Consider the following 26,856-nt stretch of genomic DNA (forward strand, 5'->3'; position numbering starts at 1 on the left):
CCAGCTGCATCGAGGGGGTGCTGTCTGCGTTGGGAGATAGACTGCAGAACGTGCAGCGGAGCTGTACTTTAGGGGAAACTGCCAAAAGGCGAAAAAGAAGAAAATGGTATTGGACAATGCTGGCGTCTATCCCGCTACCTCTTGCATGATAAGCGAACGCCGTACCATTTCGGCAGTGCACCTTGGAGTCTCGGAATGCTGCTAGCTCCCGTTTCGTTGCTTTCTTGACATCCACTTGAATTTGCAGCGAAAAAAGCGCCTGGTGGCGTGGGCCAAACAAGACCGGTTGTTTCACGCCGACACAAGGTGGCGCCGAGAACACCACGTTTCCGTAGCTTCACGTGGTGTCATTGGCCTGTTAGCTCAGTTGGTCAGAGCGTGGTGCTAATAACGCCAAGGTCACGGGTTCGATCCCCTTACGGGCCATTGAGAGCTTTTTGGAGGTCTTTTCCTTCCTTCCCCGCGTTTGTGGCCAGGCTTCGACATGCTACTGAAGGCAGTGGTTTCTGTGCCAAAATAGCTCAGTTGGGAGAGCGTTAGACTGAAGATCTAAAGGTCCCTGGTTCAATCCCGGGTTTCGGCAAAGCTTTGGCGTCTCCAAAGTAGATTCTACTCAAGGAAGTGGTTGACGGTGTGTTTTCTCAAAGGTCACGCCAAAGCACTGCTGACCGCTGACTGGTCAAAGAAATGCGCGACACGGGACGTACTGCATAAACTTGTCCCTTTTAAATATCTGAGGTGAGAGCGCAGCACTGTGCACCAGTGGGCCGTGTTTTCCCTCCATTGGATGGAATGTCAAGCCGCAAAACGCCCCCGCCGATTGAGGATTTGGAGACGTTCCTGTAATTGCCGCTAAAAGGACGACAGGAGAGAGTGGCTTGTGTCGCGATGAAGATGACGACCAGCTGCATCGAGGGGGTGCTGTCTGCGTTGGGAGATAGACTGCAGAACGTGCAGCGGAGCTGTACTTTAGGAGAAACTGCCAAAAGACGAAAAAGAAGAAGACGGTGTTGGACAATGCTGGCGTCTATCCCGCTACCTCTTGCATGATAAGCGAACGCCGTACCATTTCGGCAGTGCACCTTGGAGTCTCGGAATGCTGCTAGCTCCCGTTTCGTTGCTTTCTTGACATCCACTTGAATTTGCAGCGAAAAAAGCGCCTGGTGGCGTGGGCCAAACACGACCGGTTGTTTCACGCCGACACGAGGTGGCGCCGAGGACACCACGTTTCCGTTGGATGAAATGTCAAGCCGCAAAACGCCCCCACCGATTGAGGATTTGGAGACGTTCCTGTAATTGCCGCTAAAAGGACGACAGGAGAGAGTGGCTTGTGTCGCGATAAAGATGACGACCAGCTGCATCGAGGGGGTGCTGTCTGCGTTGGCAGATAGACTGCAGAACGTGCAGCGGAGCTGTACTTTAGGGGAAACTGCCAAAAGACGAAAAAGAAGAAGACGGTGTTGGACAATGCTGGCGTCTATCCCGCTACCTCTTGCATGATAAGCGAACGCCGTACCATTTCGGCAGTGCACCTTGGAGTCTCGGAATGCTGCTAGCTCCCTTTTCGTTGCTTTCTTGACATCCACTTGAATTTGCAGCGAAAAAAGCGCCTGGTGGCGTGGGCCAAACACGACCGGTTGTTTCACGCCGACACGAGGTGGCGCCGAGGACACCACGTTTCCGTAGCTTCACGTGGTGTCATTGGCCTGTTAGCTCAGTTGGTCAGAGCGTGGTGCTAATAACGCCAAGGTCACAGGTTCGATCCCCTTACGGGCCATTGAGAGCTTTTTGGAGGTCTTTTCCTTCCTTCCCGCGTTTGTGGCCAGGCTTCGACATGCTACTGAAGACAGTGGACTCCGTGCCGAAATAGCTCAGTTGGGAGAGCGTTAGACTGAAGATCTAAAGGTCCCTGGTTCAATCCCGGGTTTCGGCAAAGCTTTGGCGTCTCCAAAGTAGATTCTACTCAAGGAAGTGGTTGACGGTGTGTTTTCTCAAAGGTCACGCCAAAGCACTGCTGACCGCTGACTGGTCAAAGAAATGCGCGACACGGGACGTACTGCATAAACTTGTCCCTTTTAAAGATCTGAGGTGAGAGCGCAGCGCTGTGCACCAGTGGGCCGTGTTTTCCCTCCATTGGATGGAATGTCAAGCCGCAAAACGCCCCCGCCGATTGAGGATTTGGAGACGTTCCTGTAATTGCCGCTAAAAGGACGACAGGAGAGAGTGGCTTGTGTCGCGATAAAGATGACGACCAGCTGCATCGAGGGGGTGCTGTCTGCGTTGGCAGATAGACTGCAGAACGTGCAGCGGAGCTGTACTTTAGGGGAAACTGCCAAAAGACGAAAAAGAAGAAGACGGTGTTGGACAATTCTGGCGTCTATCCCGCTACCTCTTGCATGATAAGCGAACGCCGTACCATTTCGGCAGTGCACCTTGGAGTCTCGGAATGCTGCTAGCTCCCTTTTCGTTGCTTTCTTGACATCCACTTGAATTTGCAGCGAAAAAAGCGCCTGGTGGCGTGGGCCAAACACGACCGGTTGTTTCACGCCGACACGAGGTGGCGCCGAGGACACCACGTTTCCGTTGCTTCACGTGGCGTCATTGGCCTGTTAGCTCAGTTGGTCAGAGCGTGGTGCTAATAACGCCAAGGTCACAGGTTCGATCCCCTTACGGGCCATTGAGAGCTTTTTGGAGGTCTTTTCCTTCCTTCCCGCGTTTGTGGCCAGGCTTCGACATGCTACTGAAGACAGTGGACTCCGTGCCGAAATAGCTCAGTTGGGAGAGCGTTAGACTGAAGATCTAAAGGTCCCTGGTTCGATCCCGTGTTTCGGCAAAGCTTTGGCGTCTCCAAAGTAGAGTCTACTCAAGGAAGTGGTTGACGGTGCTTTTTCTCAAAGGTCACGCCAAAGCACTGCTGACCGCTGACTGGTCAAAGAAATGCGCGACACGGGACGTACTGCATTAACTTGTCCCTTTTAAATATCTGAGGTGAGAGCGCAGCGCTGTGCACCAGTGGGCCGTGTTTTCCCTCCATTGGATGGAATGTCAAGCCGCAAAACGCCCCCGCCGATTGAGGATTTGGAGACGTTCCTGTATTTGCCGCTAAAAGGACGACAGGAGAGAGTGGCTTGTGTCGCGATAAAGATGACGACCAGCTGCATCGAGGGGGTGCTGTCTGCGTTGGGAGATAGACTGCAGAACGTGCAGCGGAGTTGTACTTTAGGGGAAACTGCCAAAAGACGAAAAAGAAGAAGACGGTGTTGGACAATGCTGGCGTCTATCCCGCTACCTCTTGCATGATAAGCGAACGCCGTACCATTTCGGCAGTGCACCTTGGAGTCTCGGAATGCTGCTAGCTCCCGTTTCGTTGCTTTCTTGACATCCACTTGAATTTGCAGCGAAAAAAGCGCCAGGTGGCGTGGGCCAAACACGACCGGTTGTTTCACGCCGACACGAGGTGGCGCCGAGGACACCACTTTTCCGTTGCTTCACGTGGCGTCATTGGCCTGTTAGCTCAGTTGGTCAGAGCGTGGTGCTAATAACGCCAAGGTCACGGGTTCGATCCCCTTACGGGCCATTGAGAGCTTTTTGGAGGTCTTTTCCTTCCTTCCCGCGTTTGTGGCCAGGCTTCGACATGCTACTGAAGACAGTGGACTCCGTGCCGAAATAGCTCAGTTGGGAGAGCGTTAGACTGAAGATCTAAAGGTCCCTGGTTCGATCCCGGTTTTCGGCAAAGCTTTGGCGTCTCCAAATTAGAGTCTACTCAAGGAAGTGGTTGACGGTGTGTTTTCTCAAAGGTCACGCCAAAGCACTGCTGACCGCTGACTGGTCAAAGAAATGCGCGACACGGGACGTACTGCATAAACTTGTCCCTTTTAAAGATCTGAGGTGAGAGCGCAGCGCTGTGCACCAGTGGGCCGTGTTTTCCCTCCATTGGATGGAATGTCAAGCCGCAAAACGCCCCCGCCGATTGAGGATTTGGAGATGTTCCTGTAATTGCCGCTAAAAGGACGACAGGAGAGAGTGGCTTGTGTCGCGATAAAGATGACGACCAGCTGCATCGAGGGGGTGCTGTCTGCGTTGGGAGATAGACTGCAGAACGTGCAGCGGAGCTGTACTTTAGGGGAAACTGCCAAAAGACGAAAAAGAAGAAGACGGTGTTGGACAATGCTGGCGTCTATCCCGCTACCTCTTGCATGATAAGCGAACGCCGTACCATTTTGGCAGTGCACCTTGGAGTCTCGGAATGCTGCTAGCTCCCGTTTCGTTGCTTTCTTGACATCCACTTGAATTTGCAGCGAAAAAAGCGCCTGGTGGCGTGGGCCAAACACGACCGGTTGTTTCACGCCGACACGAGGTGGCGCCGAGGACACCACGTTTCCGTTGCTTCACGTGGCGTCATTGGCCTGTTAGCTCAGTTGGTCAGAGCGTGGTGCTAATAACGCCAAGGTCACGGGTTCGATCCCCTTACGGGCCATTGAGAGCTTTTTGGAGGTCTTTTCCTTCCTTCCCGCGTTTGTGGCCAGGCTTCGACATGCTACTGAAGACAGTGGACTCCGTGCCGAAATAGCTCAGTTGGGAGAGCGTTAGACTGAAGATCTAAAGGTCCCTGGTTCGATCCCGGGTTTCGGCAAAGCTTTGGCGTCTCCAAATTAGAGTCTACTCAAGGAAGTGGTTGACGGTGTGTTTTCTCAAAGGTCACGCCAAAGCACTGCTGACCGCTGACTGGTCAAAGAAATGCGCGACACGGGACGTACTGCATAAACTTGTCCCTTTTAAAGATCTGAGGTGAGAGCGCAGGGCTGTGCACCAGTGGGCCGTGTTTTCCCTCCATTGGATGAAATGTCAAGCCGCAAAACGCCCCCGCCGATTGAGGATTTGGAGACGTTCCTGTGCTTGCCGCTAAAAGGACGACAGGAGAGAGTGGCTTGTGTCGCGATGAAGATGACGACCAGCTGCATCGAGGGGGTGCTGTCTGCGTTGGGAGATAGACTGCAGAACGTGCAGCGGAGCTGTACTTTAGGGGAAACTGCCAAAAGGCGAAAAAGAAGAAGACGGTATTGGACAATGCTGGCGTCTATCCCGCTACCTCTTGCATGATAAGCGAACGCCGTACCATTTCGGCAGTGCACCTTGGAGTCTCGGAATGCTGCTAGCTCCCGTTTCGTTGCTTTCTTGACATCCACTTGAATTTGCAGCGAAAAAAGCGCCTGGTGGCGTGGGCCAAACAAGACCGGTTGTTTCACGCCGACACAAGGTGGCGCCGAGGACACCACGTTTCCGTAGCTTCACGTGGTGTCATTGGCCTGTTAGTTCAGTTGGTCAGAGCGTGGTGCTAATAACGCCAAGGTCACGGGTTTGATCCCCTTACGGGCCATTGAGAGCTTTTTGGAGGTCTTTTCCTTCCTTCCCCGCGTTTGTGGCCAGGCTTCGACATGCTACTGAAGGCAGTGGTTTCTGTGCCGAAATAGCTCAGTTGGGAGAGCGTTAGACTGAAGATCTAAAGGTCCCTGGTTCAATCCCGGGTTTCGGCAAAGCTTTGGCGTCTCCAAAGTAGAGTCTACTCAAGGAAGTGGTTGACGGTGTGTTTTCTCAAAGGTCACGCCAAAGCACTGCTGACCGCTGACTGGTCAAAGAAATGCGCGACACGGGACGTACTGCATAAACTTGTCCCTTTTAAATATCTGAGGTGAGAGCGCAGCGCTGTGCACCAGTGGGCCGTGTTTTCCCTCCATTGGATGGAATGTCAAGCCGCAAAACGCCCCCGCCGATTGAGGATTTGGAGACGTTCCTGTAATTGCCGCTAAAAGGACGACAGGAGAGAGTGGCTTGTGTCGCGATGAAGATGACGACCAGCTGCATCGAGGGGGTGCTGTCTGCGTTGGGAGATAGACTTCAGAACGTGCAGCGGAGCTGTACTTTAGGAGAAACTGCCAAAAGACGAAAAAGAAGAAGACGGTGTTGGACAATGCTGGCGTCTATCCCGCTACCTCTTGCATGATAAGCGAACGCCGTACCATTTCGGCAGTGCACCTTGGAATCTCGGAATGCTGCTAGCTCCCGTTTCGTTGCTTTCTTGACATCCACTTGAATTTGCAGCGAAAAAAGCGCCTGGTGGCGTGGGCCAAACACGACCGGTTGTTTCACGCCGACACGAGGTGGCGCCGAGGACACCACGTTTCCGTTGCTTCACGTGGCGTCATTGGCCTGTTAGCTCAGTTGGTCAGAGCGTGGTGCCAATAACGCCAAGGTCACAGGTTCGATCCCCTTACGGGCCATTGAGAGCTTTTTGGAGGTCTTTTCCTTCCTTCCTGCGTTTGTGGCCAGGCTTCGACATGCTACTGAAGACAGTGGACTCCGTGCCGAAATAGCTCAGTTGGGAGAGCGTTAGACTGAAGATCTAAAGGTCCCTGGTTCGATCCCGGGTTTCGGCAAAGCTTTGGCGTCTCCAAATTAGAGTCTACTCAAGGAAGTGGTTGACGGTGTGTTTTCTCAAAGGTCACGCCAAAGCACTGCTGACCGCTGACTGGTCAAAGAAATGCGCGACACGGGACGTACTGCATTAACTTGTCCCTTTTAAAGATCTGAGGTGAGAGCGCAGGGCTGTGCACCAGTGGGCCGTGTTTTCCCTCCATTGGATGAAATGTCAAGCCGCAAAACGCCCCCGCCGATTGAGGATTTGGAGACGTTCCTGTGCTTGCCGCTAAAAGGACGACAGGAGAGAGTGGCTTGTGTCGCGATGAAGATGACGACCAGCTGCATCGAGGGGGTGCTGTCTGTGTTGGGAGATAGACTGCAGAACGTGCAGCGGAGCTGTACTTTAGGGGAAACTGCCAAAAGGCGAAAAAGAAGAAGACGGTATTGGACAATGCTGGCGTCTATCCCGCTACCTCTTGCATGATAAGCGAACGCCGTACCATTTCGGCAGTGCACCTTGGAGTCTCGGAATGCTGCTAGCTCCCGTTTCGTTGCTTTCTTGACATCCACTTGAATTTGCAGCGAAAAAAGCGCCTGGTGGCGTGGGACAAACAAGACCGGTTGTTTCACGCCGACACAAGGTGGCGCCGAGGACACCACGTTTCCGTAGCTTCACGTGGTGTCATTGGCCTGTTAGCTCAGTTGGTCAGAGCATGGTGCTAATAACGCCAAGGTCACGGGTTCGATCCCCTTACGGGCCATTGAGAGCTTTTTGGAGGTCTTTTCCTTCCTTCCCCGCGTTTGTGGCCAGGCTTCGACATGCTACTGAAGGCAGTGGTTTCTGTGCCGAAATAGCTCAGTTGGGAGAGCGTTAGACTGAAGATCTAAAGGTCCCTGGTTCAATCCCGGGTTTCGGCAAAGCTTTGGCGTCTCCAAAGTAGAGTCTACTCAAGGAAGTGGTTGACGGTGTGTTTTCTCAAAGGTCACGCCAAAGCACTGCTGACCGCTGACTGGTCAAAGAAATGCGCGACATGGGACGTACTGCATAAACTTGTCCCTTTTAAATATCTGAGGTGAGAGCGCAGCGCTGTGCACCAGTGGGCCGTGTTTTCCCTCCATTGGATGGAATGTCAAGCCGCAAAACGCCCCCGCCGATTGAGGATTTGGAGACGTTCCTGTAATTGCCGCTAAAAGGACGACAGGAGAGAGTGGCTTGTGTTGCGATGAAGATGACGACCAGCTGCATCGAGGGGGTGCTGTCTGCGTTGGGAGATAGACTGCAGAACGTGCAGCGGAGCTGTACTTTAGGAGAAACTGCCAAAAGGCGAAAAAGAAGAAGACGGTATTGGACAATGCTGGCGTCTATCCCGCTACCTCTTGCATGATAAGCGAACGCCGTACCATTTCGGCAGTGCACCTTGGAGTCTCGGAATGCTGCTAGCTCCCGTTTCGTTGCTTTCTTGACATCCACTTGAATTTGCAGCGAAAAAAGCGCCTGGTGGCGTGGGCCAAACACAACCGGTTGTTTCACGCCAACACAAGGTGGCGCCAAGGACACCACGTTTCCGTTGGATGAAATGTCAAGCCGCAAAACACCCCCGCCGATTGAGGATTTGGAGACGTTCCTGTGCTTGCCGCTAAAAGGACGACAGGAGAGAGTGGCTTGTGTCGCAATAAAGATGACGACCTGCTGCATCGAGGGGGTGCTGTCTGCGTTGGGAGATAGACTGCAGAACGTGCAGCGGAGCTGTACTTTAGGGGAAACTGCCAAAAGGCGAAAAAGAAGAAGACGGTATTGGACAATGCTGGCGTCTAACCCGCTACCTCTTGCATGATAAGCGAACGCCGTAACATTTCGGCAGTGCACATTGGAGTCTCGGAATGCTGCTAGCTCCCGTTTCGTTGCTTTCTTGACATCCACTTGAATTTGCAGCGAAAAAAGCGCCTGGTGGCGTGGGCCAAACAAGACCGGTTGTTTCACGCCGACACAAGGTGGCGCCGAGGACACCACGTTTCCGTTGCTTCAAGTGGCGTCATTGGCCTGTTAGCTCAGTTGGTCAGAGCGTGGTGCTAATAACGCCAAGGTCACGGGTTCGATCCCCTTACGGGCCATTGAGAGCTTTTTGGAGGTCTTTTCCTTCCTTCCCCGTGTTTGTGGCCAGGCTTCGACATGCTACTGAAGGCAGTGGTCTCTGTGCCGAAATAGCTCAGTTGGGAGAGCGTTAGACTGAAGATCTAAAGGTCCCTGGTTCGATCCCGGGTTTCGGCAAAGCTTTGGCGTCTCCAAAGTAGAGTCTACTCAAGGAAGTTGTTGACGGTGTGTTTTCTCAAAGGTCACGCCAAAGCACTGCTGACCGCTGACTGGTCAAAGAAATGCGCGACACGGGACGTACTGCATAAACTTGTCCCTTTTAAAGATCTGAGGTGAGAGCGCAGCGCTGTGCACCAGTGGGCCGTGTTTTCCCTCCATTGGATGAAATGTCAAGCCGCAAAACGCCCCCGCCGATTGAGGATTTGGAGACGTTCCTGTGCTTGCCGCTAAAAGGACGACAGGAGAGAGTGGCTTGTGTCGCGATGAAGATGACGACCAGCTGCATCGAGGGGGTGCTGTCTGCGTTGGGAGATAGACTGCAGAACGTGCAGCGGAGCTGTACTTTAGGGGAAACTGCCAAAAGACGAAAAAGAAGAAGACGGTGTTGGACAATGCTGGCGTCTATCCCGCTACCTCTTGCATGATAAGCGAACGCCGTACCATTTCGGCAGTACACCTTGGAGTCTCGGAATGCTGCTAGCTCCCGTTTCGTTGCTTTCTTGACATCCACTTGAATTTGCAGCGAAAAAAGCGCCTGGTGGCGTGGGCCAAACACGACCGGTTGTTTCACGCCGACACGAGGTGGCGCCGAGGACACCACGTTTCCGTTGGATGAAATGTCAAGCCGCAAAACACCCCCGCCGATTGAGGATTTGGAGACGTTCCTGTATTTGCCGCTAAAAGGACGACAGGAGAGAGTGGCTTGTGTCGCGATAAAGATGACGACCAGCTGCATCGAGGGGGTGCTGTCTGCGTTGGGAGATAGACTGCAGAACGTGCAGCGGAGCTGTACTTTAGGGGAAACTGCCAAAAGACGAAAAAGAAGAAGACGGTGTTGGACAATGCTGGCGTCTATCCCGCTACCTCTTGCATGATAAGCGAACGCCGTACCATTTCGGCAGTGCACCTTGGAGTCTCGGAATGCTGCTAGCTCCCGTTTCGTTGCTTTCTTGACATCCACTTGAATTTGCAGCGAAAAAAGCGCCTGGTGGCGTGGGCCAAACACGACCGGTTGTTTCACGCCGACACGAGGTGGCGCCGAGGACACCACGTTTCCGTTGCTTCACGTGGCGTCATTGGCCTTTTAGCTCAGTTGGTCAGAGCGTGGTGCCAATAACGCCAAGGTCACAGGTTCGATCCCCTTACGGGCCATTGAGAGCTTTTTGGAGGTCTTTTCCTTCCTTCCTGCGTTTGTGGCCAGGCTTCGACATGCTACTGAAGACAGTGGACTCCGTGCCGAAATAGCTCAGTTGGGAGAGCGTTAGACTGAAGATCTAAAGGTCCCTGGTTCGATCCCGGGTTTCGGCAAAGCTTTGGCGTCTCCAAATTAGAGTCTACTCAAGGAAGTGGTTGACGGTGTGTTTTCTCAAAGGTCACGCCAAAGCACTGCTGACCGCTGACTGGTCAAAGAAATGCGCGACACGGGACGTACTGCATTAACTTGTCCCTTTTAAAGATCTGAGGTGAGAGCGCAGGGCTGTGCACCAGTGGGCCGTGTTTTCCCTCCATTGGATGAAATGTCAAGCCGCAAAACGCCCCCGCCGATTGAGGATTTGGAGACGTTCCTGTGCTTGCCGCTAAAAGGACGACAGGAGAGAGTGGCTTGTGTCGCGATGAAGATGACGACCAGCTGCATCGAGGGGGTGCTGTCTGCGTTGGGAGATAGACTGCAGAACGTGCAGCGGAGCTGTACTTTAGGGGAAACTGCCAAAAGGCGAAAAAGAAGAAGACGGTATTGGACAATGCTGGCGTCTATCCCGCTACCTCTTGCATGATAAGCGAACGCCGTACCATTTCGGCAGTGCACCTTGGAGTCTCGGAATGCTGCTAGCTCCCGTTTCGTTGCTTTCTTGACATCCACTTGAATTTGCAGCGAAAAAAGCGCCTGGTGGCGTGGGACAAACAAGACCGGTTGTTTCACGCCGACACAAGGTGGCGCCGAGGACACCACGTTTCCGTAGCTTCACGTGGTGTCATTGGCCTGTTAGCTCAGTTGGTCAGAGCGTGGTGCTAATAACGCCAAGGTCACGGGTTCGATCCCCTTACGGGCCATTGAGAGCTTTTTGGAGGTCTTTTCCTTCCTTCCCCGCGTTTATGGCCAGGCTTCGACATGCTACTGAAGGCAGTGGTTTCTGTGCCGAAATAGCTCAGTTGGGAGAGCGTTAGACTGAAGATCTAAAGGTCCCTGGTTCAAACCCGGGTTTCGGCAAAGCTTTGGCGTCTCCAAAGTAGAGTCTACTCAAGGAAGTGGTTGACGGTGTGTTTTCTCAAAGGTCACGCCAAAGCACTGCTGACCGCTGACTGGTCAAAGAAATGCGCGACACGGGACGTACTGCATAAACTTGTCCCTTTTAAATATCTGAGGTGACAGCGCAGCGCTGTGCACCAGTGGGCCGTGTTTTCCCTCCATTGGATGGAATGTCAAGCCGCAAAACGCCCCCGCCGATTGAGGATTTGGAGACGTTCCTGTATTTGCCGCTAAAAGGACGACAGGAGAGAGTGGCTTGTGTCGCGATAAAGATGACGACCAGCTGCATCGAGGGGGTGCTGTCTGCGTTGGGAGATAGACTGCAGAACGTGCAGCGGAGCTGTACTTTAGGGGAAACTGCCAAAAGACGAAAAAGAAGAAGACGGTGTTGGACAATTCTGGCGTCTATCCCGCTACCTCTTGCATGATAAGCGAACGCCGTACCATTTCGGCAGTGCACCTTGGAGTCTCGGAATGCTGCTAGCTCCCGTTTCGTTGCTTTCTTGACATCCACTTGAATTTGCAGCGAAAAAAGCGCCTGGTGGCGTGGGCCAAACACGACCGGTTGTTTCACGCCGACACGAGGTGGCGCCGAGGACACCACTTTTCCGTTGCTTCACGTGGCGTCATTGGCCTGTTAGCTCAGTTGGTCAGAGCGTGGTGCTAATAACGCCAAGGTCACGGGTTCGATCCCCTTACGGGCCATTGAGAGCTTTTTGGAGGTCTTTTCCTTCCTTCCCGCGTTTGTGGCCAGGCTTCGACATGCTACTGAAGACAGTGGACTCCGTGCCGAAATAGCTCAGTTGGGAGAGCGTTAGACTGAAGATCTAAAGGTCCCTGGTTCGATCCCGGGTTTCGGCAAAGCTTTGGCGTCTCCAAATTAGAGTCTACTCAAGGAAGTGGTTGACGGTGTGTTTTCTCAAAGGTCACGCCAAAGCACTGCTGACCGCTGACTGGTCAAAGAAATGCGCGACACGGGACGTACTGCATAAACTTGTCCCTTTTAAAGATCTGAGGTGAGAGCGCAGGGCTGTGCACCAGTGGGCCGTGTATTCCCTCCATTGGATGAAATGTCAAGCCGCAAAACGCCCCCGCCGATTGAGGATTTGGAGACGTTCCTGTGCTTGCCGCTAAAAGGACGACAGGAGAGAGTGGCTTGTGTCGCGATGAAGATGACGACCAGCTGCATCGAGGGGGTGCTGTCTGCGTTGGGAGATAGACTGCAGAACGTGCAGCGGAGCTGTACTTTAGGGGAAACTGCCAAAAGGCGAAAAAGAAGAAAACGGTATTGGACAATGCTGGCGTCTATCCCGCTACCTCTTGCATGATAAGCGAACGCCGTACCATTTCGGCAGTGCACCTTGGAGTCTCGGAATGCTGCTAGCTCCCGTTTCGTTGCTTTCTTGACATCCACTTGAATTTGCAGCGAAAAAAGCGCCTGGTGGCGTGCGCCAAACAAGACCGGTTGTTTCACGCCGACACAAGGTGGCGCCGAGAACACCACGTTTCCGTAGCTTCACGTGGTGTCATTGGCCTGTTAGCTCAGTTGGTCAGAGCGTGGTGCTAATAACGCCAAGGTCACGGGTTCGATCCCCTTACGGGCCATTGAGAGCTTTTTGGAGGTCTTTTCCTTCCTTCCCCGCGTTTGTGGCCAGGCTTCGACATGCTACTGAAGGCAGTGGTTTCTGTGCCAAAATAGCTCAGTTGGGAGAGCGTTAGACTGAAGATCTAAAGGTCCCTGGTTCAATCCCGGGTTTCGGCAAAGCTTTGGCGTCTCCAAAGTAGATTCTACTCAAGGAAGTGGTTGACGGTGTGTTTTCTCAAAGGTCACGCCAAAGCACTGCTGACCGCTGACTGGTCAAAGAAATGCGCGACACGGGACGTACTGCATAAACTTGTCCCTTTTAAATATCTGAGGTGAGAGCGCAGCGCTGTGCACCAGTGGGCCGTGTTTTCCCTCCATTGGATGGAATGTCAAGCCGCAAAACGCCCCCGCCGATTGAGGATTTGGAGACGTTCCTGTAATTGCCGCTAAAAGGACGACAGGAGAGAGTGGCTTGTGTCGCGATGAAGATGACGACCAGCTGCATCGAGGGGGTGCTGTCTGCGTTGGGAGATAGACTGCAGAACGTGCAGCGGAGCTGTACTTTAGGAGAAACTGCCAAAAGACGAAAAAGAAGAAGACGGTGTTGGACAATGCTGGCGTCTATCCCGCTACCTCTTGCATGATAAGCGAACGCCGTACCATTTCGGCAGTGCACCTTGGAGTCTCGGAATGCTGCTAGCTCCCGTTTCGTTGCTTTCTTGACATCCACTTGAATTTGCAGCGAAAAAAGCGCCTGGTGGCGTGGGCCAAACACGACCGGTTGTTTCACGCCGACACGAGGTGGCGCCGAGGACACCACGTTTCCGTTGGATGAAATGTCAAGCCGCAAAACGCCCCCGCCGATTGAGGATTTGGAGACGTTCCTGTGCTTGCCGCTAAAAGGACGACAGGAGAGAGTGGCTTGTGTCGCAATGAAGATGACGACCAGCTGCATCGAGGGGGTGCTGTCTGCGTTGGGAGATAGACTGCAGAACGTGCAGCGGAGCTGTACATTAGGGGAAACTGCCAAAAGGCGAAAAAGAAGAAAACGGTATTGGACAATGCTGGCGTCTATCCCGCTACCTCTTGCATGATAAGCGAACGCCGTACCATTTCGGCAGTGCACCTTGGAGTCTCGGAATGCTGCTAGCTCCCGTTTCGTTGCTTTCTTGACATCCACTTGAATTTGCAGCGAAAAAAGCGCCTGGTGGCGTGGGCCAAACAAGACCGGTTGTTTCACGCCGACACAAGGTGGCGCCGAGAACACCACGTTTCCGTAGCTTCACGTGGTGTCATTGGCCTGTTAGCTCAGTTGGTCAGAGCGTGGTGCTAATAACGCCAAGGTCACGGGTTCGATCCCCTTACGGGCCATTGAGAGCTTTTTGGAGGTCTTTTCCTTCCTTCCCCGCGTTTGTGGCCAGGCTTCGACATGCTACTGAAGGCAGTGGTTTCTGTGCCAAAATAGCTCAGTTGGGAGAGCGTTAGACTGAAGATCTAAAGGTCCCTGGTTCAATCCCGGGTTTCGGCAAAGCTTTGGCGTCTCCAAAGTAGATTCTACTCAAGGAAGTGGTTGACGGTGTGTTTTCTCAAAGGTCACGCCAAAGCACTGCTGACCGCTGACTGGTCAAAGAAATGCGCGACACGGGACGTACTGCATAAACTTGTCCCTTTTAAATATCTGAGGTGAGAGCGCAGCACTGTGCACCAGTGGGCCGTGTTTTCCCTCCATTGGATGGAATGTCAAGCCGCAAAACGCCCCCGCCGATTGAGGATTTGGAGACGTTCCTGTAATTGCCGCTAAAAGGACGACAGGAGAGAGTGGCTTGTGTCGCGATGAAGATGACGACCAGCTGCATCGAGGGGGTGCTGTCTGCGTTGGGAGATAGACTGCAGAACGTGCAGCGGAGCTGTACTTTAGGAGAAACTGCCAAAAGACGAAAAAGAAGAAGACGGTGTTGGACAATGCTGGCGTCTATCCCGCTACCTCTTGCATGATAAGCGAACGCCGTACCATTTCGGCAGTGCACCTTGGAGTCTCGGAATGCTGCTAGCTCCCGTTTCGTTGCTTTCTTGACATCCACTTGAATTTGCAGCGAAAAAAGCGCCTGGTGGCGTGGGCCAAACACGACCGGTTGTTTCACGCCGACACGAGGTGGCGCCGAGGACACCACGTTTCCGTTGGATGAAATGTCAAGCCGCAAAACGCCCCCGCCGATTGAGGATTTGGAGACGTTCCTGTAATTGCCGCTAAAAGGACGACAGGAGAGAGTGGCTTGTGTCGCGATAAAGATGACGACCAGCTGCATCGAGGGGGTGCTGTCTGCGTTGGCAGATAGACTGCAGAACGTGCAGCGGAGCTGTACTTTAGGGGAAACTGCCAAAAGACGAAAAAGAAGAAGACGGTGTTGGACAATGCTGGCGTCTATCCCGCTACCTCTTGCATGATAAGCGAACGCCGTACCATTTCGGCAGTGCACCTTGGAGTCTCGGAATGCTGCTAGCTCCCTTTTCGTTGCTTTCTTGACATCCACTTGAATTTGCAGCGAAAAAAGCGCCTGGTGGCGTGGGCCAAACAAGACCGGTTGTTTCACGCCGACACAAGGTGGCGCCGAGAACACCACGTTTCCGTAGCTTCACGTGGTGTCATTGGCCTGTTAGCTCAGTTGGTCAGAGCGTGGTGCTAATAACGCCAAGGTCACGGGTTCGATCCCCTTACGGGCCATTGAGAGCTTTTTGGAGGTCTTTTCCTTCCTTCCCCGCGTTTGTGGCCAGGCTTCGACATGCTACTGAAGGCAGTGGTTTCTGTGCCAAAATAGCTCAGTTGGGAGAGCGTTAGACTGAAGATCTAAAGGTCCCTGGTTCAATCCCGGGTTTCGGCAAAGCTTTGGCGTCTCCAAAGTAGATTCTACTCAAGGAAGTGGTTGACGGTGTGTTTTCTCAAAGGTCACGCCAAAGCACTGCTGACCGCTGACTGGTCAAAGAAATGCGCGACACGGGACGTACTGCATAAACTTGTCCCTTTTAAATATCTGAGGTGAGAGCGCAGCACTGTGAACCAGTGGGCCGTGTTTTCCCTCCATTGGATGGAATGTCAAGCCGCAAAACGCCCCCGCCGATTGAGGATTTGGAGACGTTCCTGTAATTGCCGCTAAAAGGACGACAGGAGAGAGTGGCTTGTGTCGCGATGAAGATGACGACCAGCTGCATCGAGGGGGTGCTGTCTGCGTTGGGAGATAGACTGCAGAACGTGCAGCGGAGCTGTACTTTAGGAGAAACTGCCAAAAGACGAAAAAGAAGAAGACGGTGTTGGACAATGCTGGCGTCTATCCCGCTACCTCTTGCATGATAAGCGAACGCCGTACCATTTCGGCAGTGCACCTTGGAGTCTCGGAATGCTGCTAGCTCCCGTTTCGTTGCTTTCTTGACATCCACTTGAATTTGCAGCGAAAAAAGCGCCTGGTGGCGTGGGCCAAACACGACCGGTTGTTTCACGCCGACACGAGGTGGCGCCGAGGACACCACGTTTCCGTTGGATGAAATGTCAAGCCGCAAAACGCCCCCGCCGATTGAGGATTTGGAGACGTTCCTGTAATTGCCGCTAAAAGGACGACAGGAGAGAGTGGCTTGTGTCGCGATAAAGATGACGACCAGCTGCATCGAGGGGGTGCTGTCTGCGTTGGCAGATAGACTGCAGAACGTGCAGCGGAGCTGTACTTTAGGGGAAACTGCCAAAAGACGAAAAAGAAGAAGACGGTGTTGGACAATGCTGGCGTCTATCCCGCTACCTCTTGCATGATAAGCGAACGCCGTACCATTTCGGCAGTGCACCTTGGAGTCTCGGAATGCTGCTAGCTCCCTTTTCGTTGCTTTCTTGACATCCACTTGAATTTGCAGCGAAAAAAGCGCCTGGTGGCGTGGGCCAAACACGACCGGTTGTTTCACGCCGACACGAGGTGGCGCCGAGGACACCACGTTTCCGTTGCTTCACGTGGCGTCATTGGCCTGTTAGCTCAGTTGGTCAGAGCGTGGTGCTAATAACGCCAAGGTCACAGGTTCGATCCCCTTACGGGCCATTGAGAGCTTTTTGGAGGTCTTTTCCTTCCTTCCCGCGTTTGTGGCCAGGCTTCGACATGCTACTGAAGACAGTGGACTCCGTGCCGAAATAGCTCAGTTGGGAGAGCGTTAGACTGAAGATCTAAAGGTCCCTGGTTCGATCCCGTGTTTCGGCAAAGCTTTGGCGTCTCCAAAGTAGAGTCTACTCAAGGAAGTGGTTGACGGTGCTTTTTCTCAAAGGTCACGCCAAAGCACTGCTGACCGCTGACTGGTCAAAGAAATGCGCGACACGGGACGTACTGCATTAACTTGTCCCTTTTAAATATCTGAGGTGAGAGCGCAGCGCTGTGCACCAGTGGGCCGTGTTTTCCCTCCATTGGATGGAATGTCAAGCCGCAAAACGCCCCCGCCGATTGAGGATTTGGAGACGTTCCTGTATTTGCCGCTAAAAGGACGACAGGAGAGAGTGGCTTGTGTCGCGATAAAGATGACGACCAGCTGCATCGAGGGGGTGCTGTCTGCGTTGGGAGATAGACTGCAGAACGTGCAGCGGAGTTGTACTTTAGGGGAAACTGCCAAAAGACGAAAAAGAAGAAGACGGTGTTGGACAATGCTGGCGTCTATCCCGCTACCTCTTGCATGATAAGCGAACGCCGTACCATTTCGGCAGTGCACCTTGGAGTCTCGGAATGCTGCTAGCTCCCGTTTCGTTGCTTTCTTGACATCCACTTGAATTTGCAGCGAAAAAAGCGCCAGGTGGCGTGGGCCAAACACGACCGGTTGTTTCACGCCGACACGAGGTGGCGCCGAGGACACCACTTTTCCGTTGCTTCACGTGGCGTCATTGGCCTGTTAGCTCAGTTGGTCAGAGCGTGGTGCTAATAACGCCAAGGTCACAGGTTCGATCCCCTTACGGGCCATTGAGAGCTTTTTGGAGGTCTTTTCCTTCCTTCCCGCGTTTGTGGCCAGGCTTCGACATGCGACTGAAGACAGTGGGCTCCGTGCCGAAATAGCTCAGTTGGGAGAGCGTTAGACTGAAGATCTAAAGGTCCCTGGTTCGATCCCGGTTTTCGGCAAAGCTTTGGCGTCTCCAAATTAGAGTCTACTCAAGGAAGTGGTTGACGGTGTGTTTTCTCAAAGGTCACGCCAAAGCACTGCTGACCGCTGACTGGTCAAAGAAATGCGCGACACGGGACGTACTGCATAAACTTGTCCCTTTTAAAGATCTGAGGTGAGAGCGCAGGGCTGTGCACCAGTGGGCCGTGTTTTCCCTCCATTGGATGGAATGTCAAGCCGCAAATCGCCCCCGCCGATTGAGGATTTGGAGATGTTCCTGTAATTGCCGCTAAAAGGACGACAGGAGAGAGTGGCTTGTGTCGCGATAAAGATGACGACCAGCTGCATCGAGGGGGTGCTGTCTGCGTTGGGAGATAGACTGCAGAACGTGCAGCGGAGCTGTACTTTAGGGGAAACTGCCAAAAGACGAAAAAGAAGAAGACGGTGTTGGACAATGCTGGCGTCTATCCCGCTACCTCTTGCATGATAAGCGAACGCCGTACCATTTTGGCAGTGCACCTTGGAGTCTCGGAATGCTGCTAGCTCCCGTTTCGTTGCTTTCTTGACATCCACTTGAATTTGCAGCGAAAAAAGCGCCTGGTGGCGTGGGCCAAACACGACCGGTTGTTTCACGCCGACACGAGGTGGCGCCGAGGACACCACGTTTCCGTTGCTTCACGTGGCGTCATTGGCCTGTTAGCTCAGTTGGTCAGAGCGTGGTGCTAATAACGCCAAGGTCACGGGTTCGATCCCCTTACGGGCCATTGAGAGCTTTTTGGAGGTCTTTTCCTTCCTTCCCGCGTTTGTGGCCAGGCTTCGACATGCTACTGAAGACAGTGGACTCCGTGCCGAAATAGCTCAGTTGGGAGAGCGTTAGACTGAAGATCTAAAGGTCCCTGGTTCGATCCCGGGTTTCGGCAAAGCTTTGGCGTCTCCAAATTAGAGTCTACTCAAGGAAGTGGTTGACGGTGTGTTTTCTCAAAGGTCACGCCAAAGCACTGCTGACCGCTGACTGGTCAAAGAAATGCGCGACACGGGACGTACTGCATAAACTTGTCCCTTTTAAAGATCTGAGGTGAGAGCGCAGGGCTGTGCACCAGTGGGCCGTGTTTTCCCTCCATTGGATGAAATGTCAAGCCGCAAAACGCCCCCGCCGATTGAGGATTTGGAGACGTTCCTGTGCTTGCCGCTAAAAGGACGACAGGAGAGAGTGGCTTGTGTCGCGATGAAGATGACGACCAGCTGCATCGAGGGGGTGCTGTCTGCGTTGGGAGATAGACTGCAGAACGTGCAGCGGAGCTGTACTTTAGGGGAAACTGCCAAAAGACGAAAAAGAAGAAGACGGTGTTGGACAATGCTGGCGTCTATCCCGCTACCTCTTGCATGATAAGCGAACGCCGTACCATTTCGGCAGTACACCTTGGAGTCTCGGAATGCTGCTAGCTCCCGTTTCGTTGCTTTCTTGACATCCACTTGAATTTGCAGCGAAAAAAGCGCCTGGTGGCGTGGGCCAAACACGACCGGTTGTTTCACGCCGACACGAGGTGGCGCCGAGGACACCACGTTTCCGTTGGATGAAATGTCAAGCCGCAAAACACCCCCGCCGATTGAGGATTTGGAGACGTTCCTGTATTTGCCGCTAAAAGGACGACAGGAGAGAGTGGCTTGTGTCGCGATAAAGATGACGACCAGCTGCATCGAGGGGGTGCTGTCTGCGTTGGGAGATAGACTGCAGAACGTGCAGCGGAGCTGTACTTTAGGGGAAACTGCCAAAAGACGAAAAAGAAGAAGACGGTGTTGGACAATGCTGGCGTCTATCCCGCTACCTCTTGCATGATAAGCGAACGCCGTACCATTTCGGCAGTGCACCTTGGAGTCTCGGAATGCTGCTAGCTCCCGTTTCGTTGCTTTCTTGACATCCACTTGAATTTGCAGCGAAAAAAGCGCCTGGTGGCGTGGGCCAAACACGACCGGTTGTTTCACGCCGACACGAGGTGGCGCCGAGGACACCACGTTTCCATTGCTTCACGTGGCGTCATTGGCCTGTTAGCTCAGTTGGTCAGAGCGTGGTGCCAATAACGCCAAGGTCACAGGTTCGATCCCCTTACGGGCCATTGAGAGCTTTTTGGAGGTCTTTTCCTTCCTTCCTGCGTTTGTGGCCAGGCTTCGACATGCTACTGAAGACAGTGGACTCCGTGCCGAAATAGCTCAGTTGGGAGAGCGTTAGACTGAAGATCTAAAGGTCCCTGGTTCGATCCCGGGTTTCGGCAAAGCTTTGGCGTCTCCAAATTAGAGTCTACTCAAGGAAGTGGTTGACGGTGTGTTTTCTCAAAGGTCACGCCAAAGCACTGCTGACCGCTGACTGGTCAAAGAAATGCGCGACACGGGACGTACTGCATTAACTTGTCCCTTTTAAAGATCTGAGGTGAGAGCGCAGGGCTGTGCACCAGTGGGCCGTGTTTTCCCTCCATTGGATGAAATGTCAAGCCGCAAAACGCCCCCGCCGATTGAGGATTTGGAGACGTTCCTGTGCTTGCCGCTAAAAGGACGACAGGAGAGAGTGGCTTGTGTCGCGATGAAGATGACGACCAGCTGCATCGAGGGGGTGCTGTCTGCGTTGGGAGATAGACTGCAGAACGTGCAGCGGAGCTGTACTTTAGGGGAAACTGCCAAAAGGCGAAAAAGAAGAAGACGGTATTGGACAATGCTGGCGTCTATCCCGCTACCTCTTGCATGATAAGCGAACGCCGTACCATTTCGGCAGTGCACCTTGGAGTCTCGGAATGCTGCTAGCTCCCGTTTCGTTGCTTTCTTGACATCCACTTGAATTTGCAGCGAAAAAAGCGCCTGGTGGCGTGGGACAAACAAGACCGGTTGTTTCACGCCGACACAAGGTGGCGCCGAGGACACCACGTTTCCGTAGCTTCACGTGGTGTCATTGGCCTGTTAGCTCAGTTGGTCAGAGCGTGGTGCTAATAACGCCAAGGTCACGGGTTCGATCCCCTTACGGGCCATTGAGAGCTTTTTGGAGGTCTTTTCCTTCCTTCCCCGCGTTTATGGCCAGGCTTCGACATGCTACTGAAGGCAGTGGTTTCTGTGCCGAAATAGCTCAGTTGGGAGAGCGTTAGACTGAAGATCTAAAGGTCCCTGGTTCAAACCCGGGTTTCGGCAAAGCTTTGGCGTCTCCAAAGTAGAGTCTACTCAAGGAAGTGGTTGACGGTGTGTTTTCTCAAAGGTCACGCCAAAGCACTGCTGACCGCTGACTGGTCAAAGAAATGCGCGACACGGGACGTACTGCATAAACTTGTCCCTTTTAAATATCTGAGGTGACAGCGCAGCGCTGTGCACCAGTGGGCCGTGTTTTCCCTCCATTGGATGGAATGTCAAGCCGCAAAACGCCCCCGCCGATTGAGGATTTGGAGACGTTCCTGTATTTGCCGCTAAAAGGACGACAGGAGAGAGTGGCTTGTGTCGCGATAAAGATGACGACCAGCTGCATCGAGGGGGTGCTGTCTGCGTTGGGAGATAGACTGCAGAACGTGCAGCGGAGCTGTACTTTAGGGGAAACTGCCAAAAGACGAAAAAGAAGACGGTGTTGGACAATTCTGGCGTCTATCCCGCTACCTCTTGCATGATAAGCGAACGCCGTACCATTTCGGCAGTGCACCTTGGAGTCTCGGAATGCTGCTAGCTCCCGTTTCGTTGCTTTCTTGACATCCACTTGAATTTGCAGCGAAAAAAGCGCCTGGTGGCGTGGGCCAAACACGACCGGTTGTTTCACGCCGACACGAGGTGGCGCCGAGGACACCACTTTTCCGTTGCTTCACGTGGCGTCATTGGCCTGTTAGCTCAGTTGGTCAGAGCGTGGTGCTAATAACGCCAAGGTCACGGGTTCGATCCCCTTACGGGCCATTGAGAGCTTTTTGGAGGTCTTTTCCTTCCTTCCCGCGTTTGTGGCCAGGCTTCGACATGCTACTGAAGACAGTGGACTCCGTGCCGAAATAGCTCAGTTGGGAGAGCGTTAGACTGAAGATCTAAAGGTCCCTGGTTCGATCCCGGGTTTCGGCAAAGCTTTGGCGTCTCCAAATTAGAGTCTACTCAAGGAAGTGGTTGACGGTGTGTTTTCTCAAAGGTCACGCCAAAGCACTGCTGACCGCTGACTGGTCAAAGAAATGCGCGACACGGGACGTACTGCATAAACTTGTCCCTTTTAAAGATCTGAGGTGAGAGCGCAGGGCTGTGCACCAGTGGGCCGTGTATTCCCTCCATTGGATGAAATGTCAAGCCGCAAAACGCCCCCGCCGATTGAGGATTTGGAGACGTTCCTGTGCTTGCCGCTAAAAGGACGACAGGAGAGAGTGGCTTGTGTCGCGATGAAGATGACGACCAGCTGCATCGAGGGGGTGCTGTCTGCGTTGGGAGATAGACTGCAGAACGTGCAGCGGAGCTGTACTTTAGGGGAAACTGCCAAAAGGCGAAAAAGAAGAAAACGGTATTGGACAATGCTGGCGTCTATCCCGCTACCTCTTGCATGATAAGCGAACGCCGTACCATTTCGGCAGTGCACCTTGGAGTCTCGGAATGCTGCTAGCTCCCGTTTCGTTGCTTTCTTGACATCCACTTGAATTTGCAGCGAAAAAAGCGCCTGGTGGCGTGCGCCAAACAAGACCGGTTGTTTCACGCCGACACAAGGTGGCGCCGAGAACACCACGTTTCCGTAGCTTCACGTGGTGTCATTGGCCTGTTAGCTCAGTTGGTCAGAGCGTGGTGCTAATAACGCCAAGGTCACGGGTTCGATCCCCTTACGGGCCATTGAGAGCTTTTTGGAGGTCTTTTCCTTCCTTCCCCGCGTTTGTGGCCAGGCTTCGACATGCTACTGAAGGCAGTGGTTTCTGTGCCAAAATAGCTCAGTTGGGAGAGCGTTAGACTGAAGATCTAAAGGTCCCTGGTTCAATCCCGGGTTTCGGCAAAGCTTTGGCGTCTCCAAAGTAGATTCTACTCAAGGAAGTGGTTGACGGTGTGTTTTCTCAAAGGTCACGCCAAAGCACTGCTGACCGCTGACTGGTCAAAGAAATGCGCGACACGGGACGTACTGCATAAACTTGTCCCTTTTAAATATCTGAGGTGAGAGCGCAGCGCTGTGCACCAGTGGGCCGTGTTTTCCCTCCATTGGATGGAATGTCAAGCCGCAAAACGCCCCCGCCGATTGAGGATTTGGAGACGTTCCTGTAATTGCCGCTAAAAGGACGACAGGAGAGAGTGGCTTGTGTCGCGATGAAGATGACGACCAGCTGCATCGAGGGGGTGCTGTCTGCGTTGGGAGATAGACTGCAGAACGTGCAGCGGAGCTGTACTTTAGGAGAAACTGCCAAAAGACGAAAAAGAAGAAGACGGTGTTGGACAATGCTGGCGTCTATCCCGCTACCTCTTGCATGATAAGCGAACGCCGTACCATTTCGGCAGTGCACCTTGGAGTCTCGGAATGCTGCTAGCTCCCGTTTCGTTGCTTTCTTGACATCCACTTGAATTTGCAGCGAAAAAAGCGCCTGGTGGCGTGGGCCAAACACGACCGGTTGTTTCACGCCGACACGAGGTGGCGCCGAGGACACCACGTTTCCGTTGGATGAAATGTCAAGCCGCAAAACGCCCCCGCCGATTGAGGATTTGGAGACGTTCCTGTGCTTGCCGCTAAAAGGACGACAGGAGAGAGTGGCTTGTGTCGCAATGAAGATGACGACCAGCTGCATCGAGGGGGTGCTGTCTGCGTTGGGAGATAGACTGCAGAACGTGCAGCGGAGCTGTACTTTAGGGGAAACTGCCAAAAGGCGAAAAAGAAGAAAACGGTATTGGACAATGCTGGCGTCTATCCCGCTACCTCTTGCATGATAAGCGAACGCCGTACCATTTCGGCAGTGCACCTTGGAGTCTCGGAATGCTGCTAGCTCCCGTTTCGTTGCTTTCTTGACATCCACTTGAATTTGCAGCGAAAAAAGCGCCTGGTGGCGTGGGCCAAACAAGACCGGTTGTTTCACGCCGACACAAGGTGGCGCCGAGAACACCACGTTTCCGTAGCTTCACGTGGTGTCATTGGCCTGTTAGCTCAGTTGGTCAGAGCGTGGTGCTAATAACGCCAAGGTCACGGGTTCGATCCCCTTACGGGCCATTGAGAGCTTTTTGGAGGTCTTTTCCTTCCTTCCCCGCGTTTGTGGCCAGGCTTCGACATGCTACTGAAGGCAGTGGTTTCTGTGCCAAAATAGCTCAGTTGGGAGAGCGTTAGACTGAAGATCTAAAGGTCCCTGGTTCAATCCCGGGTTTCGGCAAAGCTTTGGCGTCTCCAAAGTAGATTCTACTCAAGGAAGTGGTTGACGGTGTGCTTTCTCAAAGGTCACGCCAAAGCACTGCTGACCGCTGACTGGTCAAAGAAATGCGCGACACGGGACGTACTGCATAAACTTGTCCCTTTTAAATATCTGAGGTGAGAGCGCAGCACTGTGCACCAGTGGGCCGTGTTTTCCCTCCATTGGATGGAATGTCAAGCCGCAAAACGCCCCCGCCGATTGAGGATTTGGAGACGTTCCTGTAATTGCCGCTAAAAGGACGACAGGAGAGAGTGGCTTGTGTCGCGATGAAGATGACGACCAGCTGCATCGAGGGGGTGCTGTCTGCGTTGGGAGATAGACTGCAGAACGTGCAGCGGAGCTGTACTTTAGGAGAAACTGCCAAAAGACGAAAAAGAAGAAGACGGTGTTGGACAATGCTGGCGTCTATCCCGCTACCTCTTGCATGATAAGCGAACGCCGTACCATTTCGGCAGTGCACCTTGGAGTCTCGGAATGCTGCTAGCTCCCGTTTCGTTGCTTTCTTGACATCCACTTGAATTTGCAGCGAAAAAAGCGCCTGGTGGCGTGGGCCAAACACGACCGGTTGTTTCACGCCGACACGAGGTGGCGCCGAGGACACCACGTTTCCGTTGGATGAAATGTCAAGCCGCAAAACGCCCCCGCCGATTGAGGATTTGGAGACGTTCCTGTAATTGCCGCTAAAAGGACGACAGGAGAGAGTGGCTTGTGTCGCGATAAAGATGACGACCAGCTGCATCGAGGGGGTGCTGTCTGCGTTGGCAGATAGACTGCAGAACGTGCAGCGGAGCTGTACTTTAGGGGAAACTGCCAAAAGACGAAAAAGAAGAAGACGGTGTTGGACAATGCTGGCGTCTATCCCGCTACCTCTTGCATGATAAGCGAACGCCGTACCATTTCGGCAGTGCACCTTGGAGTCTCGGAATGCTGCTAGCTCCCTTTTCGTTGCTTTCTTGACATCCACTTGAATTTGCAGCGAAAAAAGCGCCTGGTGGCGTGGGCCAAACAAGACCGGTTGTTTCACGCCGACACAAGGTGGCGCCGAGAACACCACGTTTCCGTAGCTTCACGTGGTGTCATTGGCCTGTTAGCTCAGTTGGTCAGAGCGTGGTGCTAATAACGCCAAGGTCACGGGTTCGATCCCCTTACGGGCCATTGAGAGCTTTTTGGAGGTCTTTTCCTTCCTTCCCCGCGTTTGTGGCCAGGCTTCGACATGCTACTGAAGGCAGTGGTTTCTGTGCCAAAATAGCTCAGTTGGGAGAGCGTTAGACTGAAGATCTAAAGGTCCCTGGTTCAATCCCGGGTTTCGGCAAAGCTTTGGCGTCTCCAAAGTAGATTCTACTCAAGGAAGTGGTTGACGGTGTGTTTTCTCAAAGGTCACGCCAAAGCACTGCTGACCGCTGACTGGTCAAAGAAATGCGCGACACGGGACGTACTGCATAAACTTGTCCCTTTTAAATATCTGAGGTGAGAGCGCAGCACTGTGAACCAGTGGGCCGTGTTTTCCCTCCATTGGATGGAATGTCAAGCCGCAAAACGCCCCCGCCGATTGAGGATTTGGAGACGTTCCTGTAATTGCCGCTAAAAGGACGACAGGAGAGAGTGGCTTGTGTCGCGATGAAGATGACGACCAGCTGCATCGAGGGGGTGCTGTCTGCGTTGGGAGATAGACTGCAGAACGTGCAGCGGAGCTGTACTTTAGGAGAAACTGCCAAAAGACGAAAAAGAAGAAGACGGTGTTGGACAATGCTGGCGTCTATCCCGCTACCTCTTGCATGATAAGCGAACGCCGTACCATTTCGGCAGTGCACCTTGGAGTCTCGGAATGCTGCTAGCTCCCGTTTCGTTGCTTTCTTGACATCCACTTGAATTTGCAGCGAAAAAAGCGCCTGGTGGCGTGGGCCAAACACGACCGGTTGTTTCACGCCGACACGAGGTGGCGCCGAGGACACCACGTTTCCGTTGGATGAAATGTCAAGCCGCAAAACGCCCCCGCCGATTGAGGATTTGGAGACGTTCCTGTAATTGCCGCTAAAAGGACGACAGGAGAGAGTGGCTTGTGTCGCGATAAAGATGACGACCAGCTGCATCGAGGGGGTGCTGTCTGCGTTGGCAGATAGACTGCAGAACGTGCAGCGGAGCTGTACTTTAGGGGAAACTGCCAAAAGACGAAAAAGAAGAAGACGGTGTTGGACAATGCTGGCGTCTATCCCGCTACCTCTTGCATGATAAGCGAACGCCGTACCATTTCGGCAGTGCACCTTGGAGTCTCGGAATGCTGCTAGCTCCCTTTTCGTTGCTTTCTTGACATCCACTTGAATTTGCAGCGAAAAAAGCGCCTGGTGGCGTGGGCCAAACACGACCGGTTGTTTCACGCCGACACGAGGTGGCGCCGAGGACACCACGTTTCCGTTGCTTCACGTGGCGTCATTGGCCTGTTAGCTCAGTTGGTCAGAGCGTGGTGCTAATAACGCCAAGGTCACAGGTTCGATCCCCTTACGGGCCATTGAGAGCTTTTTGGAGGTCTTTTCCTTCCTTCCCGCGTTTGTGGCCAGGCTTCGACATGCTACTGAAGACAGTGGACTCCGTGCCGAAATAGCTCAGTTGGGAGAGCATTAGACTGAAGATCTAAAGGTCCCTGGTTCGATCCCGTGTTTCGGCAAAGCTTTGGCGTCTCCAAAGTAGAGTCTACTCAAGGAAGTGGTTGACGGTGCTTTTTCTCAAAGGTCACGCCAAAGCACTGCTGACCGCTGACTGGTCAAAGAAATGCGCGACACGGGACGTACTGCATTAACTTGTCCCTTTTAAATATCTGAGGTGAGAGCGC

General features: G+C 53.3%; 49 non-coding genes across 49 annotated transcripts; all 49 read left to right on the forward strand.

Annotated features, from left to right (window-relative positions):
- Window positions 1–352: 352 nt before the first annotated feature.
- On the forward strand, window positions 353–426 carry trnai-aau (transfer RNA isoleucine (anticodon AAU)). The gene has a single exon. It is a non-coding gene; the product is annotated as a tRNA-Ile (tRNA).
- Window positions 427–510: 84 nt separating this feature from the next.
- On the forward strand, window positions 511–583 carry trnaf-gaa (transfer RNA phenylalanine (anticodon GAA)). Its single transcript has one exon. It is a non-coding gene; the product is annotated as a tRNA-Phe (tRNA).
- A 1,120-nt stretch (window positions 584–1,703) lies between these two features.
- trnai-aau (transfer RNA isoleucine (anticodon AAU)) lies at window positions 1,704–1,777 on the forward strand. The gene has a single exon. It is a non-coding gene; the product is annotated as a tRNA-Ile (tRNA).
- An 83-nt stretch (window positions 1,778–1,860) lies between these two features.
- On the forward strand, window positions 1,861–1,933 carry trnaf-gaa (transfer RNA phenylalanine (anticodon GAA)). The gene has a single exon. It is a non-coding gene; the product is annotated as a tRNA-Phe (tRNA).
- A 670-nt stretch (window positions 1,934–2,603) lies between these two features.
- On the forward strand, window positions 2,604–2,677 carry trnai-aau (transfer RNA isoleucine (anticodon AAU)). Its single transcript has one exon. It is a non-coding gene; the product is annotated as a tRNA-Ile (tRNA).
- An 83-nt stretch (window positions 2,678–2,760) lies between these two features.
- On the forward strand, window positions 2,761–2,833 carry trnaf-gaa (transfer RNA phenylalanine (anticodon GAA)). The gene has a single exon. It is a non-coding gene; the product is annotated as a tRNA-Phe (tRNA).
- Window positions 2,834–3,503: 670 nt separating this feature from the next.
- Window positions 3,504–3,577, forward strand: trnai-aau (transfer RNA isoleucine (anticodon AAU)). The gene has a single exon. It is a non-coding gene; the product is annotated as a tRNA-Ile (tRNA).
- Window positions 3,578–3,660: 83 nt separating this feature from the next.
- On the forward strand, window positions 3,661–3,733 carry trnaf-gaa (transfer RNA phenylalanine (anticodon GAA)). Its single transcript has one exon. It is a non-coding gene; the product is annotated as a tRNA-Phe (tRNA).
- Window positions 3,734–4,403: 670 nt separating this feature from the next.
- Window positions 4,404–4,477, forward strand: trnai-aau (transfer RNA isoleucine (anticodon AAU)). The gene has a single exon. It is a non-coding gene; the product is annotated as a tRNA-Ile (tRNA).
- Window positions 4,478–4,560: 83 nt separating this feature from the next.
- On the forward strand, window positions 4,561–4,633 carry trnaf-gaa (transfer RNA phenylalanine (anticodon GAA)). Its single transcript has one exon. It is a non-coding gene; the product is annotated as a tRNA-Phe (tRNA).
- A 670-nt stretch (window positions 4,634–5,303) lies between these two features.
- trnai-aau (transfer RNA isoleucine (anticodon AAU)) lies at window positions 5,304–5,377 on the forward strand. The gene has a single exon. It is a non-coding gene; the product is annotated as a tRNA-Ile (tRNA).
- Window positions 5,378–5,461: 84 nt separating this feature from the next.
- On the forward strand, window positions 5,462–5,534 carry trnaf-gaa (transfer RNA phenylalanine (anticodon GAA)). The gene has a single exon. It is a non-coding gene; the product is annotated as a tRNA-Phe (tRNA).
- Window positions 5,535–6,204: 670 nt separating this feature from the next.
- On the forward strand, window positions 6,205–6,278 carry trnai-aau (transfer RNA isoleucine (anticodon AAU)). The gene has a single exon. It is a non-coding gene; the product is annotated as a tRNA-Ile (tRNA).
- An 83-nt stretch (window positions 6,279–6,361) lies between these two features.
- Window positions 6,362–6,434, forward strand: trnaf-gaa (transfer RNA phenylalanine (anticodon GAA)). The gene has a single exon. It is a non-coding gene; the product is annotated as a tRNA-Phe (tRNA).
- Window positions 6,435–7,104: 670 nt separating this feature from the next.
- On the forward strand, window positions 7,105–7,178 carry trnai-aau (transfer RNA isoleucine (anticodon AAU)). Its single transcript has one exon. It is a non-coding gene; the product is annotated as a tRNA-Ile (tRNA).
- Window positions 7,179–7,262: 84 nt separating this feature from the next.
- Window positions 7,263–7,335, forward strand: trnaf-gaa (transfer RNA phenylalanine (anticodon GAA)). The gene has a single exon. It is a non-coding gene; the product is annotated as a tRNA-Phe (tRNA).
- Window positions 7,336–8,455: 1,120 nt separating this feature from the next.
- Window positions 8,456–8,529, forward strand: trnai-aau (transfer RNA isoleucine (anticodon AAU)). Its single transcript has one exon. It is a non-coding gene; the product is annotated as a tRNA-Ile (tRNA).
- An 84-nt stretch (window positions 8,530–8,613) lies between these two features.
- trnaf-gaa (transfer RNA phenylalanine (anticodon GAA)) lies at window positions 8,614–8,686 on the forward strand. Its single transcript has one exon. It is a non-coding gene; the product is annotated as a tRNA-Phe (tRNA).
- Window positions 8,687–9,963: 1,277 nt separating this feature from the next.
- trnaf-gaa (transfer RNA phenylalanine (anticodon GAA)) lies at window positions 9,964–10,036 on the forward strand. Its single transcript has one exon. It is a non-coding gene; the product is annotated as a tRNA-Phe (tRNA).
- A 670-nt stretch (window positions 10,037–10,706) lies between these two features.
- trnai-aau (transfer RNA isoleucine (anticodon AAU)) lies at window positions 10,707–10,780 on the forward strand. Its single transcript has one exon. It is a non-coding gene; the product is annotated as a tRNA-Ile (tRNA).
- An 84-nt stretch (window positions 10,781–10,864) lies between these two features.
- trnaf-gaa (transfer RNA phenylalanine (anticodon GAA)) lies at window positions 10,865–10,937 on the forward strand. The gene has a single exon. It is a non-coding gene; the product is annotated as a tRNA-Phe (tRNA).
- Window positions 10,938–11,607: 670 nt separating this feature from the next.
- trnai-aau (transfer RNA isoleucine (anticodon AAU)) lies at window positions 11,608–11,681 on the forward strand. Its single transcript has one exon. It is a non-coding gene; the product is annotated as a tRNA-Ile (tRNA).
- An 83-nt stretch (window positions 11,682–11,764) lies between these two features.
- On the forward strand, window positions 11,765–11,837 carry trnaf-gaa (transfer RNA phenylalanine (anticodon GAA)). The gene has a single exon. It is a non-coding gene; the product is annotated as a tRNA-Phe (tRNA).
- Window positions 11,838–12,507: 670 nt separating this feature from the next.
- On the forward strand, window positions 12,508–12,581 carry trnai-aau (transfer RNA isoleucine (anticodon AAU)). Its single transcript has one exon. It is a non-coding gene; the product is annotated as a tRNA-Ile (tRNA).
- An 84-nt stretch (window positions 12,582–12,665) lies between these two features.
- Window positions 12,666–12,738, forward strand: trnaf-gaa (transfer RNA phenylalanine (anticodon GAA)). The gene has a single exon. It is a non-coding gene; the product is annotated as a tRNA-Phe (tRNA).
- A 1,120-nt stretch (window positions 12,739–13,858) lies between these two features.
- Window positions 13,859–13,932, forward strand: trnai-aau (transfer RNA isoleucine (anticodon AAU)). The gene has a single exon. It is a non-coding gene; the product is annotated as a tRNA-Ile (tRNA).
- Window positions 13,933–14,016: 84 nt separating this feature from the next.
- trnaf-gaa (transfer RNA phenylalanine (anticodon GAA)) lies at window positions 14,017–14,089 on the forward strand. The gene has a single exon. It is a non-coding gene; the product is annotated as a tRNA-Phe (tRNA).
- Window positions 14,090–15,209: 1,120 nt separating this feature from the next.
- trnai-aau (transfer RNA isoleucine (anticodon AAU)) lies at window positions 15,210–15,283 on the forward strand. Its single transcript has one exon. It is a non-coding gene; the product is annotated as a tRNA-Ile (tRNA).
- Window positions 15,284–15,367: 84 nt separating this feature from the next.
- On the forward strand, window positions 15,368–15,440 carry trnaf-gaa (transfer RNA phenylalanine (anticodon GAA)). Its single transcript has one exon. It is a non-coding gene; the product is annotated as a tRNA-Phe (tRNA).
- A 1,120-nt stretch (window positions 15,441–16,560) lies between these two features.
- On the forward strand, window positions 16,561–16,634 carry trnai-aau (transfer RNA isoleucine (anticodon AAU)). The gene has a single exon. It is a non-coding gene; the product is annotated as a tRNA-Ile (tRNA).
- An 83-nt stretch (window positions 16,635–16,717) lies between these two features.
- On the forward strand, window positions 16,718–16,790 carry trnaf-gaa (transfer RNA phenylalanine (anticodon GAA)). The gene has a single exon. It is a non-coding gene; the product is annotated as a tRNA-Phe (tRNA).
- Window positions 16,791–17,460: 670 nt separating this feature from the next.
- Window positions 17,461–17,534, forward strand: trnai-aau (transfer RNA isoleucine (anticodon AAU)). The gene has a single exon. It is a non-coding gene; the product is annotated as a tRNA-Ile (tRNA).
- Window positions 17,535–17,617: 83 nt separating this feature from the next.
- On the forward strand, window positions 17,618–17,690 carry trnaf-gaa (transfer RNA phenylalanine (anticodon GAA)). The gene has a single exon. It is a non-coding gene; the product is annotated as a tRNA-Phe (tRNA).
- Window positions 17,691–18,360: 670 nt separating this feature from the next.
- Window positions 18,361–18,434, forward strand: trnai-aau (transfer RNA isoleucine (anticodon AAU)). Its single transcript has one exon. It is a non-coding gene; the product is annotated as a tRNA-Ile (tRNA).
- Window positions 18,435–18,517: 83 nt separating this feature from the next.
- On the forward strand, window positions 18,518–18,590 carry trnaf-gaa (transfer RNA phenylalanine (anticodon GAA)). The gene has a single exon. It is a non-coding gene; the product is annotated as a tRNA-Phe (tRNA).
- A 1,120-nt stretch (window positions 18,591–19,710) lies between these two features.
- On the forward strand, window positions 19,711–19,784 carry trnai-aau (transfer RNA isoleucine (anticodon AAU)). The gene has a single exon. It is a non-coding gene; the product is annotated as a tRNA-Ile (tRNA).
- Window positions 19,785–19,867: 83 nt separating this feature from the next.
- On the forward strand, window positions 19,868–19,940 carry trnaf-gaa (transfer RNA phenylalanine (anticodon GAA)). The gene has a single exon. It is a non-coding gene; the product is annotated as a tRNA-Phe (tRNA).
- A 670-nt stretch (window positions 19,941–20,610) lies between these two features.
- trnai-aau (transfer RNA isoleucine (anticodon AAU)) lies at window positions 20,611–20,684 on the forward strand. The gene has a single exon. It is a non-coding gene; the product is annotated as a tRNA-Ile (tRNA).
- Window positions 20,685–20,768: 84 nt separating this feature from the next.
- Window positions 20,769–20,841, forward strand: trnaf-gaa (transfer RNA phenylalanine (anticodon GAA)). Its single transcript has one exon. It is a non-coding gene; the product is annotated as a tRNA-Phe (tRNA).
- Window positions 20,842–21,508: 667 nt separating this feature from the next.
- Window positions 21,509–21,582, forward strand: trnai-aau (transfer RNA isoleucine (anticodon AAU)). Its single transcript has one exon. It is a non-coding gene; the product is annotated as a tRNA-Ile (tRNA).
- An 83-nt stretch (window positions 21,583–21,665) lies between these two features.
- trnaf-gaa (transfer RNA phenylalanine (anticodon GAA)) lies at window positions 21,666–21,738 on the forward strand. The gene has a single exon. It is a non-coding gene; the product is annotated as a tRNA-Phe (tRNA).
- A 670-nt stretch (window positions 21,739–22,408) lies between these two features.
- trnai-aau (transfer RNA isoleucine (anticodon AAU)) lies at window positions 22,409–22,482 on the forward strand. Its single transcript has one exon. It is a non-coding gene; the product is annotated as a tRNA-Ile (tRNA).
- An 84-nt stretch (window positions 22,483–22,566) lies between these two features.
- Window positions 22,567–22,639, forward strand: trnaf-gaa (transfer RNA phenylalanine (anticodon GAA)). The gene has a single exon. It is a non-coding gene; the product is annotated as a tRNA-Phe (tRNA).
- A 1,120-nt stretch (window positions 22,640–23,759) lies between these two features.
- trnai-aau (transfer RNA isoleucine (anticodon AAU)) lies at window positions 23,760–23,833 on the forward strand. The gene has a single exon. It is a non-coding gene; the product is annotated as a tRNA-Ile (tRNA).
- An 84-nt stretch (window positions 23,834–23,917) lies between these two features.
- trnaf-gaa (transfer RNA phenylalanine (anticodon GAA)) lies at window positions 23,918–23,990 on the forward strand. Its single transcript has one exon. It is a non-coding gene; the product is annotated as a tRNA-Phe (tRNA).
- Window positions 23,991–25,110: 1,120 nt separating this feature from the next.
- Window positions 25,111–25,184, forward strand: trnai-aau (transfer RNA isoleucine (anticodon AAU)). Its single transcript has one exon. It is a non-coding gene; the product is annotated as a tRNA-Ile (tRNA).
- An 84-nt stretch (window positions 25,185–25,268) lies between these two features.
- On the forward strand, window positions 25,269–25,341 carry trnaf-gaa (transfer RNA phenylalanine (anticodon GAA)). The gene has a single exon. It is a non-coding gene; the product is annotated as a tRNA-Phe (tRNA).
- A 1,120-nt stretch (window positions 25,342–26,461) lies between these two features.
- On the forward strand, window positions 26,462–26,535 carry trnai-aau (transfer RNA isoleucine (anticodon AAU)). Its single transcript has one exon. It is a non-coding gene; the product is annotated as a tRNA-Ile (tRNA).
- Window positions 26,536–26,618: 83 nt separating this feature from the next.
- trnaf-gaa (transfer RNA phenylalanine (anticodon GAA)) lies at window positions 26,619–26,691 on the forward strand. Its single transcript has one exon. It is a non-coding gene; the product is annotated as a tRNA-Phe (tRNA).
- The last annotated feature ends 165 nt before the right edge of the window (window positions 26,692–26,856 follow it).

This window comes from Osmerus eperlanus, chromosome 17 (genome assembly GCF_963692335.1).
Source record: "Osmerus eperlanus chromosome 17, fOsmEpe2.1, whole genome shotgun sequence".
Lineage (NCBI taxonomy): Eukaryota > Metazoa > Chordata > Actinopteri > Osmeriformes > Osmeridae > Osmerus > Osmerus eperlanus.